The 15,138-nt window shown below is 36.3% G+C and overlaps 1 protein-coding gene across 5 annotated transcripts in view; it reads left to right on the top strand.

The window, feature by feature from the left end:
- The first annotated feature begins 7,336 nt into the window (after positions 1-7,336).
- Positions 7,337-15,138, top strand: part of LOC145997228 (uncharacterized) — a 101,076-nt gene continuing 93,274 nt past the window's right edge. For 2 of the 5 annotated variants that reach the window (XM_083134020.1, XM_083134017.1), the window contains exon 1: positions 7,337-7,418. The gene's annotated coding sequence lies outside the window, so the exon portion shown is untranslated. Of the gene's footprint in view, positions 7,419-12,181; positions 12,241-14,834; positions 14,924-15,138 lie in introns of those variants that run through there. The other 3 variants (XM_083134018.1, XM_083134019.1, XM_083134021.1) reach the window with 3 other exon arrangements.

The raw sequence follows: 15,138 nt of genomic DNA, 5'->3' as shown, positions 1-15,138 counted from the left end.
GATAAAGATATTTTATTATTATTATTATTACTGTATTGTGGTAAGTATTTGATTTTTTCATTTCATAATTCTTATATATTTATATTGTCGTGTCATGTAAAAACCAGTAACATCTATTTTCGTAAATTTATACAATCATATTTCCAACACCATGTAGCAATATCGTAACATTGCTCTCTTCTAATTTACCTTGCAGTTGCACATGTTTTGTGTCTGGGATAGAAAGTACAGTATTTAGAAACATTTCGACTTTGCACCACAGAATCACAAATTATTATTATTATTTTGACAGTTTTTAGTTTACTTTACACATTTCTCGAATTATCAGCATTGTACATCCAACATCTCTAGCGTTTGCAAGCCCTCGATATCACTTTCCGCTCTTTTTATATTCAAAAACAACTGCCTGCAGTCGAAGCGTCAGTATCGTGAACCAGGATCAGACACAGGGTTGGCATGTTTAAAACAAAAGTGTTTAAAACACTTTGTTTTAAACGTTTAAAACACAGGGCTTTGTTTTTTTGACAAATGTTTTAAACGTTTAAAACAATCTGTTTTAAACATGTTTTTTTACAAGTGTTTAAAACACATTTTGGTGGTAGATATTTTATAGGCTGTGATAATTTTTTTGTTTGGCAACCCTGTTTTTCATTGAATCTGTTGGCCGAGTGCACCAACGCCGATTATTTCGAAGTTCAGATGAGCGGGATCATTTTTGATCCACTCTAAATGAACTTGGTTTAAAGATTTGCATTGCACCAACGAAAAACGACGTTCAAGAGATTTCGTTCAAATGATCCGAGATTAATTTGTAAGGCTATACGTGATTGGTTGGCTAAAACAAATGACAATCAAGAACCCCACCGAATAGTGTGATGTGTTAAAGTATCAACGTGTAGGAGAAGAAAGTAATTCGGGCCGCAAACTTATCTGAATTTGAGAAATGTACTGATCAACCTTGTCGACGAGTACAAGGATGTAGTAGGGTGTAAAGAAATAATAATCTTAAAAAAGAACTGACGGCATAAGACAAAAGAATAAGGAGAAAGCATGGAACCTTCTTCTACGGGACTTCAATGCCTTACGAAATGCATTCGCGAGAGAACAGCGTACGCTGAAACTCGCCCGCTCAATAAAGATATTTTATTATTATTATTACTGTATTGTGGTAAGTATTTGAATTTTTCATTTCTTAATTCTTATATATTTATATTGTCATGTGTAGCAACAGCATGTAGCAATATCGTAACATTGCTCTGTTCTAATTTACCTTGGACTTGCACATGTTTTGTGTTCTGGGATAGAAAGTACAGTATTTAGAAACATTTCGACTTTGCACCACAGAACCACAAATTATTATTATTATTTTGGCAGTTTTTAGTTTACTTTACACAACTCTCGAATTATCATGGCCGTGTGCACGAACGAAGATCAAATTTTAAACTCGGATCGGGAAAGGATCACTGGAAAATTCCATTGCACGAAGACGGTTCAACACTTGATCGCGATCTAGGAACATCAAAACGAGTTTATCTTCTGATCGGCCATTCGCGACCGTTTTGGTGTCTGATCCTGGTTCACGATACTGACGCTTCGACTGCAGGCAGTTGTTTTTGAATATATAAAGAGCGGAAAGTGATATCAAGGGCGTTCAAACGCTAGTAATGTTGGATGTACAATGCTGATAATTCGAGAAATGTCTAAAGTAAACTAAAAACTGCCAAAATAATAATAATAATTTGTGGTTCTGTGGTGCAAAGTCGAAATGTTTCTAAATACTGTACTTTCTATCACAGACACAAAACATGTGCAAGTGCAAGGTAAATTAGAACAGAGCATTGTTACGATATTGCTACATGGTGCATAGCATGGTGTTGGAAATATGATTGTATAAATTTACGAAAATACATGAAATTGGCTATTTACACGACACGACAATATAAATATATAAGAATTAAGAAATGAAAAATTCAAATACTTACCATAATACAGTAATAATAATAATAAAATATCTTTATTGAGCGGGCGAAGTTCAGCGTACGCTGTTCTCTCGCGAGTGCATTTTGTAAGGCATTGAAGTCCCGTAGAAGAAGGTTCCATGCTTTCTCCTTATCCTTTTGTCTTGTGCCGTCAGTTCTTTTTTAAGATTATTTCTTTACACCCTACTACATCCTTGTACTCGTTGACAAGGTTGATCAGTACATTTCTCAAATTCAGATAAATTTGCGGCCCGAAGTACTTTCTTCTCCTACACGTTGATACTTTAACACATCACACTACTCGGTGGGGTTCTTGATTGTCATTTGTTTTAGCCAACCAATCAGGTATAGCCTTACAAATTAATCTCGGATCATTTGAACGGAATCTCGTGAACGTCGTTTTTCGTTGGTGCAATGCAAATCTTTAAACCAAGTTCATTTAGAATGGATTAAAATTGATCTCGTTCATCTGAACTTCGAAATAATCGGCGTTGGTGCACGCGGCCATCAGCATTGTACACCCAACATCTCTAGCGTTTGCACGCCCTCGATATCACTTTCCGCTCTTTTTATATTAAAAAACAACTGCCTGTAGTCGAAGCGTCAGTATCGTGAACCATGATCGGCCACCAAAACGGTGGCGAATGGCCGTTCAGAAGATAAACTCGTTTTGATGTTCCTAGATCGCGATCAAGTGTTGAACCGTCTTCGTGCAATGGAATTTTCCAGTGATCCTTTCCCGATCCGAGTTTAAAATTTGATCTTCGTTCGTGCACACGGCCATGTGTCAATTAATCCGTGCTTTACAGGTCTCACTTATCGCACAACACTTGAGCAACCTTATGTTTTGACGTCACGGGAGAAAGCTTTTTAATTTTAGGCTAAATGCCTATGTTGTTAGGTTAGGCAGGCTAGTTATGTATGCACAAGGTAGCAAAATTGTTGTGCGACAAGAAAGACCCGTGCTTTACTGTAAAATCGAAACCTCTCAGTTCCTTGTTTCGTATCGTCCTGTAAGTTTGAGCTCTATGGTTTGAGACTGGTGGAAGCTTGAAATGGAAACTAATATCTAAATACACAATGCGTGATTTTGATCATGACGTGATTTTATTTTCTTTTGCGATATAACTGAATGAAGCGCAGATGCTTACTTTTGGTAACATAATTTTGTACTTTGAAAAAATTCATCTGGAGAATCTATTATGACACTGCAGGTTGTTTTCTGCTATATAAACTGTTCAAGCAGCAGGAAATATTTCACCGTGATTTTTTCAGGACGAGGATAGGAATTCTATAATATTTAGTTTCTTGAAATTTAGATGAATATAAATCCTAACCTACTTCAGCAGTGGCGGAAAAAGGGGGGCTATTACCCACAACTTTTGTCACTGCAGTCACGGGCGCCGACTTGTCAAAATTATTGGGGGGGCTCTGATCACTGAAATAAATTAGTGAATGACTCACTCTCTCCCTTTTTTAAGTTTTGGCCTCAGTGTTCGGAATCTCATAAAAGCTAGGGGTGTGCGGCATCCCGAAAAGTCAGGACCGGAATCGGGAAAAAAATTTCCCGTTCCGATCCGGACTTCGGGAAATGATTTCCCGAATTTTCGGGATCCCGTGCAGTCGGGAAATACCGAATGCTCATTTGAAAATGTCGTTATTTCTCGACGTTTTCTGCATTGTCAACTTCTGGAACTTACCGTAAATTGTTAGTTTTTAATGCAGAAATCACTTAAAGTGAAAATGAAGTGTATAATTCGAGATTTTCAGAGCTTCGGGAAATTTTGAACATTTCCCGACTTAGTAGGGAAATTGAAAATTTTTCCCGTCCCGATCCCGTCCCGCACACCCCGAATAAAAGCCCACGAATTCCTCAGAAATATCATTTTTTTATTCACAGTTCGAATGCAGAATATTAATTGTCCACGGATGGATATGTCACAAGTTTCGTCAACCATAATAGCAAAATATTCCCGACTTTTATTATTGCTACCACGGAGCGCAAAACAGATCTCCCTAATATATCAATGATCTCGTTCTGAATGTCATGCGAGAGCCATTTGTAGCCCGAACGTCCCATCCACTACCCTAATTCATGCACATCGTCTTTTGAAACTCCATTTTAGTAAAAATTTTAAGAATACTCATAATTACATACTTAGTATATACTAGTAATAAATCATAAATCATGCGTTTTGCTGTCTCTGGTCATAGTCTCCCCAAAGTTGATGGTTTAGCGGTTTCAGTCCCCCAAATTGATGGTCTTGAAAATTTTAAATGTGTATTAAAAGTTAAGTTCATGTGGCACAATTCAGAGTAAATTTACAAGAGAAGCAAAATAATACATTAGATCCTCTTAAGCAAAATCATTTGAAAGGCTCTATCCCCACATTGTTAATATTTGGGGGGGTTCGAGCCCCCCCCCCACAAACCCCATGGAGTCGGCGCCTATGCCTGCAGTAGAAGTGTGCGAGATCCCGAAATGTCGGGACCGGGATCGGGAAAGAAAATTTCCGTCCAGATCCCGACTTCCCGACTTTTTGGGATCCCAACCAGTATGTAAGTTCCGAATGGTCATTTTAAAACGTCGTCAATTCTAGACGTTCTCTGCATTGTGGTTTTGTACCAGAAGTGCAAAAACAAGCACTTAAGATGGAAATTACGGGTAGAATTCGAGATTTCAAGAGCTTTGGGAAATTTCGAACACATCCCGTCCCGAAAATTTTCCGACTTTTTCGGGAAATTGAGAATTTTCCCCGTCCCGAATGTATGGATTTAATGCATTTCCCGTCCCGACCCAAAAAATTCTGTACCGCACACCCCTACCCTGCAGTATGGTAAACCTTATCTCCAAAGGCAAATAAACTGTCCTTGTCGCCATTGTACTCATAAAAATGACAATTTTTTCTCTTTAACGACTTTAACTATAATTTTCTGGGAAAAGGTTGAATTTGTTTTGTTGAAAACATGTTTAAAACATGCTTTTTTTAACTCATGTTTAAAACTATGTTTAAAACAAAAAAACATGTTTTAAACAAAAAAAACAGTTTGTTTTGTTCTTTTTTAAAAAAACACAAATTTTGCCAACCCTGATCAGACACCAAAACGGTGGCGAATGGCCGATCAGAAGATAAACTCGTTTTCATGTTCCTAGATCGCGATCAAGTGTTGAACCGTCTTCCTGCAAAGGAATTTTCCAGTGATCCTTTCCCGATCCGAGTTTAAAATTTGATCTTCATTCGTGCACACGGCCATATATGGTGTTGGAAATGTGATTGTATAAATTTACGAAAATACATGTTACTGGCTATTTACACGACACGACAATATAAATACATAAGAATTAAGAAATGAAAAAAACATGTATTTTCGTAAATCACATTTCCAACACCATATATGGCCGTGTGCACGAATGAAGATCAAATTTTAAACTCGGATCGGGAAAGGATCACTGGAAAATTCCTTTGCACGAAGACGGTTCAACACTTGATCGCGATCTAGGAACATGAAAACGAGTTTATCTTCTGATCGGCCATTCGCCACGGTTTTGGTGTCTGATCAGGGTTTTCAAAATTTGTGTTTTTTTAAAAAAGAACAAAACAAACTGTTTTTTTTTGTTTAAAACATGTTTTTTTGTTTTAAACATAGTTTTAAACATGAGTTAAAAAAAGCATGTTTTAAACATGTTTTCAACAAAACAAATTCAACCTTGGTAAGGCATTAAAGTCCCGTAGAAGAAGGTTCTATGCTTTCTCCTTCTCTTTTGTGTTGTACCGTCAGTTCTTTTTTAATATTATTATTTTTTTACACTCCACTACATCCTTGTTCATATTGACAAGGTTGATTAGTAGATCTCTCAAATTCATAGAAGTTTGCAGCCCGAATTATTTTCTTCTCCTACATGTTGACACTTTAACACATCACATTACTCTATTTGGTTCTGGATTGTCATTTGTTTTAGCCAACCAATCAGGTATAGCCTTACAAATTAATCTCGGATCAGTTGAACGGAATCTCCTGAACCTCGTTTTTCGTTGGTGCAATGCAAATCTTTAAACCAAGTTCATTTAGAGTGGATTACAATTGATCTCGTTCATCTGAACTTCGAAATAATCGGCGTTGGTGCACGCGGCCATTAGCAGACGAATTACGTGGCAGGAGCAAATTTGACGCTTATTCTTACTGCTGACACGTGCGTGGCAGCAGACTCGGCCTAATATATTACATCACATTTTAAGTTTGGAAAACAAGTACTGATTATATGTATATATCTTTTATTCCAGTATATTTCATACCAACAAGCCCCCAGCAGATTTGTAATGGTTTCGTTAGATAAATAGCGCTAATGTTCCATCAGTAGCTTTTAATAATATGTTTTATGTTTTATCTTATTTCCTGAGACAAAACCTTCGAATCCTGTCTTTTGTTTCCCTGACATTTTCAGCATCAAATCTCCCTCCTCTCGGGGTACTCTACTGATATCAATTGAAGAGAAAGTGAATGCATTTGTCTTTCGTTTTATGAGGCCATAGACAGATGAATGGAATTTTCTACGTTGGTAAATCAGAAGTGTCTACATCTTGCGATTGAATATGGTACACAAGGGAGAAAATTACAGCCGATCCCCCTATAATACTAGACATTCAGTGACGGCACCAGAAACAGTTGCTGATATTAAGTGTGCTGTATCCTGCAGATTGCCACCCACGTTAAACTGTGCAGCAATTGTTGTGAAGAGAAAGAGACAATTTGGTAAATGTTGCAACATGGCCCCAGCGCCCTTTATAACACTTTGGATAGCGCAATGATCATCTCACACCACCCTTCCATTCCTGCTTTTATTTTCTGCTAATAATTCGGACATATCTCGTAAGGTCGTAGTATTTATTTTATTTAAGTGCATAAAAATGTTCTAAAAGGATAAATACCATTGTTCAGTTAATGCAGGTGTCCCTGGTTCGAATCCCTGTTAGAACTTTCTTTGTGTCATCAATTTTTCATAGCATCGTCGCGATTAGCCTAAAATCGAAAAAAATGCGACGCTAAATAACAAACAACGACGAGGGAGGTGGTAGAACGTTTTGATCTAAATACGAACAAAGTAATCGCTGTAGAGTTTACACAAGATACAATCGCGATTTACCCAAAATGTAAGAAAAGCAACGCATAATAGGGAGAATACGAAATAAAAATACTTATTAGCACAGATAATACACGGTCCATTTTTCATGCACAACGGAATGACTTACATGCTGGAATTTCAGGAACTTGAAGCATTCAACTGTCACTGCCAAGAGTAAGATATGATTGGCGGAGAGGTTGCTACGATAACGGTTTACGTTTTGAAACGGCCGTCGGTTTGGTATACGCACAGATTACAAAGGAGTAAGCGATCTTATTAATCTGTGACGTTGTTTCCGATTCAATGAAGTAGCAATGGTAAGTAACATAGACATACTACTACAAGATGTTACAGCTGCGGGTTAAAAATGGTTGACAGTATGGCGGCGCTGGAAGGTCGTTTCCTCGCGACCACCGACGGCAGCACCGTCGGAGAAAAAACAGAAGACGAACGCTATGTGCAAGGACTCGCGGATTGCTCGAAACGACAAAACACTATCGTGTTCCGTACCATTCGCGTTCCGATACTTTCTAACCGCGTTCAGCCGATTTGCGCGTATAATAAATTATACGCGCAAATTGACTAAACGTAGTTAGAAGTGGCGGAAATTAATTATATGCAACGATTTCGTTTAATTACAAACTTTTCGCATTAAAATTGATTTCTATCAAACAAAAATAAAAGTATACGAAAATTATATGGAAAACGTACTATTACCAAAACTTCCTGAAATTGCATTATTACTTCGAGCGGAAATATATAATTTCCTCTAAAAGCATTTTTTTAAAAAATCTTCATCATACGAAAATAACAGTCTTAAAATAGGTGACTTTTTTTTTCTTGGGTGGAGAAATGGAATGAAATAAGTATACAAGAATTCAGAATGATTTATGTCATGCTAATCCATATTTGCAAAAATATTTTTTCCCTGATTGATCCTTCGGCTATACAGGATTGTATTGCAAGATTTTACACAGATCAATAAAAAATATTTTCTTTGCCACACATTAAAACGGAAAAAAATGACTGTGTACAGCAACTACGCTCCATTCGATAATAAAAATTTCAATACTGTCAGGGATCAGATCCAGTGGCGTGACCAAGGGGGGTTGGTGGGGGTTATAACCCCCCCCTTTGGCCCAGTATTCCCTAAAAAAAAAAAGAACATCAAATGCAGGTAAAGATGGCAAAATTAGTGCTGACTACTAAAAAATGTATACATAACCCCCTCCTTTCGAAAATCCTGGGCATGCCACTGATCAGATCAGATACCTTAAGGCACTGATTAGAAATAGGTTAGTCTGTACAGAAAAAATATAATAATTACTAAGAGAATTCTCGGAAGTTTTCTCAAAAATCAAATAAATAAGAAGTACTAGGTTGAATGCTACGAAAAGGTTCAGCCTTTAACACAAATTTACCGTCATGACAATGACCACTAAGTTGAAGTGAAATTTCATACCTTATTGTAGCAAGTGCAGCAGCACCTACTATACATACTATATGCTTGAAAGAAAAGTATGAAAACATTTTGGAAAATTAATTGTTGTTCCTTGTAGACTTCTTTCAACATTTAAAGCAATTGAAAGAATGAAAACCGGTAATATTGAAAATTAATATTTCTACTATAAAAATACACAGAAAATATTAACAAAAATATCATCTACATATACATATATATAAAATAATATCTACAATATCTCTTACATAAAACAGCTTATTTAAAAACCAAATACTCATCATTTACTAAATAGCTGAACATGAATGAAGAAATGTTGATTTATTTCCCTCCACGATGAACTTTGTGCCAGCTGATACGAGACTTCAACAGACAAGTGCCATATTTATTACACTTCCCACGTCCAAGTCCCATACCGGACTTTGCATTTGTATCTCTTCTATCTTGATGTGTGCATAAAACACGCACACAGGTGGATAATTCCTAGAATGAAATAAGTATACAAGAATTCAGAATGATTTATGTCATGCTAATCCATATTTGCAAAAATATTTTTTCCCTGATTGATCCTTCGGCTATACAGGATTGTATTGCAAGATTTTACACCGATCAATAAAAAAGATTTTGTTTGCCACAAATTAAAACGGAAAAAATTACTGCGTACAGCAACTACACTCCATTCGATAACCTACTATACATATATGCTTTTACACTGAAAGAAAAGTATGAAAACATATTTTCGAAAATTAATAGTTGTTCCTTGAAGACTTCTTTCAGCATTTAAAGCAATTGAGAGAATGAAAACCGGTAATATTGAAAATTAATATTTCTACTTTAAAAATACACAGAAAATATTAACAAAAATAATATCTACATATATATATAAAATAATATCTACAATATCTCTTACATAAAACAGCTTATTTAAAAACCAAATACTCATCATTTACTAAATAGCTGAACATGAATGAAGAAATGTTGATTTATTTCCCTCCACGATGAACTTTGTGCCAGCTGATACGAGACTTAAACAGAGAAGTGCCATATTTATTACACTTCCCACGTCCAAGTCCCATACCGGACTTTGCATTTGTATCTCTTCTATCTTGATGTGTGCATAAAACATGCGCACAGGTGGATAATTCCTAGAAATTAAATAAATGCTCTACAGTGCTGTACAGTGGGATTAATTTTCTTGCGTTTTCATGTTCAAATACTATTAAAAAAATATGTACTGGGAACTGCCCAATGGGTAACATAGTTTCCCTGGTGACACTAACATTTCAGTAGCCAACATGCTAGAGTGCTCACCACATAAATGAGAGTACACTTTGCAAAAATAAAGTCGACCGAAGCTATGGCAAACAAAAATAATGTACTCACTTTAAGAAATGCATGACTTCATTATCAACTTTGGCTGCTTTATCCTAAGGACATACGAGCACCATTACAAAAATGAAAAATTCATATTGGACCTTGCTACTCCATACCTCCTTTCTGTAGTTATTACGCATATTTTTATAACATGAGCAACTAGTATTTAATGAAGTACAGCATAAACAGTGTGCAGCAGAGACTACTTACTTTTATACATCTCACTGGACTTGATTAATCTGTTATATCAGTAACTACTGTACTGTGTGTATCATGATACATGAATGTTACTGAACACAAAAATGTTCATCTTAAAATAGATAAATTGTGGAAATGATCACACTCTGAAGTGTTGTTTTTTTTTCCACAGGAAGGTTTCTCCGAACTGCAAAGTTATTCCCACAGTTGTTTGCAGTACTGAAAGCACCTTTTCATTCTCTTGTATAGCTTCTAAAAAAAACTTCATACAATGGGAACCATGATTTTCAGTAATTATTCTCAAAATAAAAAAAAATGTGCAACTACATTCATGAGGAGTTGGGACGAGCAGAACAAGTTATTTTCAGCAGTTTTTTTTTTTATTATTATGGTAACAGTTTCATACATCGGAGACACATTTCTTCACTTTTACAGAAGAAACTACTTACGGAAATGAGTTTTTCTAAGGTTTCCAACGTTAGTCAAGGTATTTTCTTTCATCGTGGTATCTATTTGACCGGGAAATCATGTCAGTGTTTCCAACCCCCCTTTTTTTTAACTATGCTTGCCTAACCTAACCTTATCCGTCAGCAATGTACAATTTGCACACGTGACGAACACGATAGTAGGTATTTTTCGGTGAAGAAGGTTGGAAAACACTGATATTGGAAAACAAAAGAAGCGATATCATTCACCAAGTAAGCGATATCGCACCGTTACGTGCATTTGATAGCACTTAGATAAATGCGTAGAAAAAGTGTTTGTTTTTGTGTAAAACGCACAATGGCACCTTGAACTATGTTCCACAATACGCAATTGGTAGGTACGAACCATGCAAAACACAAAATATCTGATTTTAATGTGTCTCCGATCTATGAAACTGGTACCTTTATTATTAAGTACAGATGCTATTATATTTCACACATTGTCAATTTTTGCAAATTAAAAATGCTGATTATTGGTTATTATTACCACTTTTTAGAGAGAGCAGTGATATCACATGGAATAGATGATTATTTTTTGAGACATAGAACCTAACAAGCAATGCAAAACAAAATCTTACAAGAGAACGTGAATGTTTTATAAAATAATTCCCACATTATGAGGAATCATGAATTTAGGTGAAAATAGCACAAAAATGAGGTTGACCACTTGGTGAAAATAGTAACTGAAAATATGCTGCTTTCAATACAAGTTGCATTTACCTCAAATGATCCTTAAGGATTAGCTACATACAAATGAAAAAGGCTGCGACTATTTTCACCAGGTGGTGAGAATAGCATGTAGGGTTATTGTCACTAGCAATATAATTACCGGAATCATAACATAAGTAGGTTAGGATCATTATGTTTAATTATCTGATTATTTCCGCGCGTGTGTATAATTATAAAAGTAAGAGAACCAAACCTGGTCCACCTAAACCACTCAAGCAAGCAAGCAAATACGAGAGGAATTTAAAAAATAAGTTATTGCAGAAGCATAACATCACAGATTAAGTTATACACATGGAACTTGGCCCTTACAGAACAGAATATAATATTATTACCATTTCATTAAAATTCCTGAGTTTTTATTTTACACAACAAATGATACACAATTACAATCAGAAAGTTCGATTTCGATACTGAATGCAAGCCTGTAGTGATGTATGAAATGAACGGAATTTGGTTCGCGTTTGGCGATACTTCTTTGAAAAAAAAGCTTTGATAAGTATTACGCAGTGATTTCATACAATGTTAAATTACGATTTTATTAACTACATTAGGCAACACTTACAGCATCCCCAAAATAATATTCTAATGACAAGAATCAGACGACATAATTTCAAAATGTAAGCAGACTGGTCGGCCGGATGAAGCTGCTTATCCAAATTAAAAACTAAATAGTGTGTAGATGAAAGAGTTGTAGAATACGTACAATGCTGGTGCTATTTTTAAATATTACACGTATTCTACTCACATTCTCGCAATAAAATTTAGTACAAGAAAAGGTTCGTGAATATGGACAGGAATTTGACTTCAGCCGGTTCGCGAGGAACAGTAGAAAAACAGAATACTAACTACGGTCAACCAATCTCCCATAAGACTGAAACAGCCCTGGTAAGTAATGTGAGTTTTTAACTAGATATAGATAGACCTTTACATACACAATGTATCATTCATTTCACGGACCTAGGACGACATGTCATGTATAAAGGAGATGTGGCCATCTCACATTATTATGTATTCAGATGAATCTAAAAACCACCAAGGTGTAGGCTGTGCTTATTTCATTCATAAACAAACAATTCTGTCTACGATCTGATACTTCTAATTTTACTACAGAAAGCTATGCAATATTTAGAGCTCTCACGTACGCTATCCATAGCAATTACACAAAAATATTTTTATTACAGATGCTTTGAGTGTATTAATGGCGTTGAGTTGTTCATTTCCTCAGATTTGTAAATATTCGATATTTATCGCCCTCAAAATCCAGCAAATATAGTTTGTTTATGGAAGAAATTTCGGTACTAATTTACTATAGTACAGATAGATTTCTTCATTTTTTTGAGAAGAAACTACCACTACGGTAACAGTAGTATAAGCCGGAGACACATTAAACTCGCTTGTTTTCAAATAAAAATCATTGCTACTTACCTCATATGCATAGCGGAAGATTTTTCAAAAAGTAAAAAAAAAAATAAAAAAAGTAAAGTGTTCCCCTGTGCATAGCACCACGCCATGAAGGCGTATAGGGGGTGTGGGGGTAACGCCGCTTGCGATAACTTTTTTTCCATGAAAAACACGTTAATTTTAACATTATAATCATTTATTGGTCGTTGCTAATTCTGCGGGCAAATTTTGACTCACGTTGTCTATCGTCAGCTGATATGCAGTATCGTCAGCTGATGTGCAGTGTTTCCAAACTTATGAACCGATAAATGCCGCACAAACTATTCACAAAAGGTTTTTAAGCGAAAATGGAGGCTAAACTGTACTTTACGTCCTTATCTGCATGGTGATTGCTTCTTTGCACTCGCGGTGCACGTTGGTGGTGCGGCACCCGGCATCTCTTCGGGTAAGTACCTTTTTCTTTTTACACTTTCTTTTCACGATAGCCCCACTATCCATTCACGGGGTCGAGGTATGCCTACGAGGTTAGGTTAGGCCTGTTAGGTTAGGTTCCATTAGCACTCATGGTACTATTATCGTATGAGGGAAACACCTACGAATCATATATTTCGGACTTCTTTACATTGCTAACGTGTTGTGGAACATTTCTTAAGGCGAAATAATGCATTTCTAACTAAGATAATGTCTATTTTTTCAATTTACGAGTACTTACTGTTACTTGTTGTTTCGAATCTGTAACACATTATTGCCGTGATAGCGAACTGGTTTAGGGGGCGTTCTGAGAGTGTTTTGTTGATTTATGCAGTGTTGCAACCTCGTTCACCGGAAAATATCTACTTTCGTGCCCGGATTTGAAATTATGCTAATACGTCGCATTTACGTGTAGAACTTGTAAAATAACCTTGCGATTTACCACGTTCATTGTCCATACACAGCAATTCGGAACAATCTTTCTTTCGCAATTCGTTAATGCTCTTCCTTTACGCACAAGAATCTTGCAACCTTGAATATTGATGTCAGACGAGGAATGCCTACGTGGTTAGGTTAGGCCTGTTAGGTTAGGTTCCATTAGCATAAATACAAAGAAAAGTTAATATTTTCGCTAAGAGACGCGTTACCTTGTATTGCCTAACATGAAAAAGCTTTCTCCTGTGACGTCAGAACACAATGTTGCTACAGTGTTTTGCGATAAGTGCCACCCATTCGGGGAAAATGGCTTGTTCCGTGGAGCTGCTGTTCTTATGGTAGGGTTACCTTACGTTAAGAAAACAGTTTATTTTGTTTTTTTATCAATTACCATACTTGACCGCCAATTATTACATGCAGATTCATGATTAGGAGGTATCAATTAGTGAGTAGGCGAAATTTCATAGCAATTGGAGAGTGGTCCAGTATTGTAAACGCGTTCCAAAAAAAATTAAAAATACTCGACACGTGGTTCTAGTGAAAACACGGCGAGGCTGAAACACTGGCTACGGGGTTGCATCATCTTAACACACGGAACATTGCACTCTCATGCAGAAAGCAAATGGTGGGAGCAGAAACAGCGTGTCGAACAGAGATTTTCGCAGAAAACAACACGCATTCACATTAAAATGCATCAAATCTATATTCGGGAACTTCCACAATGCTAAAGAAAATGATTTCCGTAAGTACTTTCTCCTGTAAATTTGAAGGAATTCGTTTCCCTCATACGATAATGTTACTGCACTCATTTCACCCATAAATATGTGCTTCATTATTTAAAAAATTCCTTAGTATGTTCAATTACGCATATCTGGACAACATCGTTTTTTCTCGATTTACTCTTTCAGGAAATTTTTCCTACCTTTGGGATTTACGTTGTTCAATTTCTTATAAAATAAGCTTTCCAACGATATATTACATGTATTCCTTAGGAAAAGGACGTAAACTAGAGTGTTACCTTAAATTGGAACAAAAAACCCGCTCACACGTCATCTTGTAAAACTACCGTGTGGTTGCTACACTGTGAGGGGGTTACATAACCGAACGCACGGAACATTTGATTCACGTAGTCGACGGTAATGGCGGCACGAGCTATCGCACAACGGAGATGCATGATTGACGAAAAATACCTTATTTACAGGCAAAATGCGTAGCACGATTCTAAAAAACAATATCTCCGGCTTCAGAAAGTCCTCAAGAACACAATTCTGTAAGTACTTTCTCATCTTTTCTCCTGTAAATTTTAAGAAATCCGTCTCCAACTTATACTACTGTTACCGAAACTACTTACCGTAGGTAACGGTTCCGATTGTTTTATGATTTCTCCTAGCACAAGGACTAATTATCGTAGAATTTTGGAAATCATTGTCCTAATTTACTATAGTTCAGACAAAAATTATAGGTGTCCGAACTATAGTAAATTTT

The sequence above is a fragment of the Lepisma saccharinum genome, chromosome 13, assembly GCF_977018435.1.
Source record: "Lepisma saccharinum chromosome 13, izLepSacc3.1, whole genome shotgun sequence".
NCBI lineage: Eukaryota > Metazoa > Arthropoda > Insecta > Zygentoma > Lepismatidae > Lepisma > Lepisma saccharinum.
Note: the sequence above shows the minus strand (reverse complement) of the source record. Positions and strands in the feature narration are given on the sequence as shown.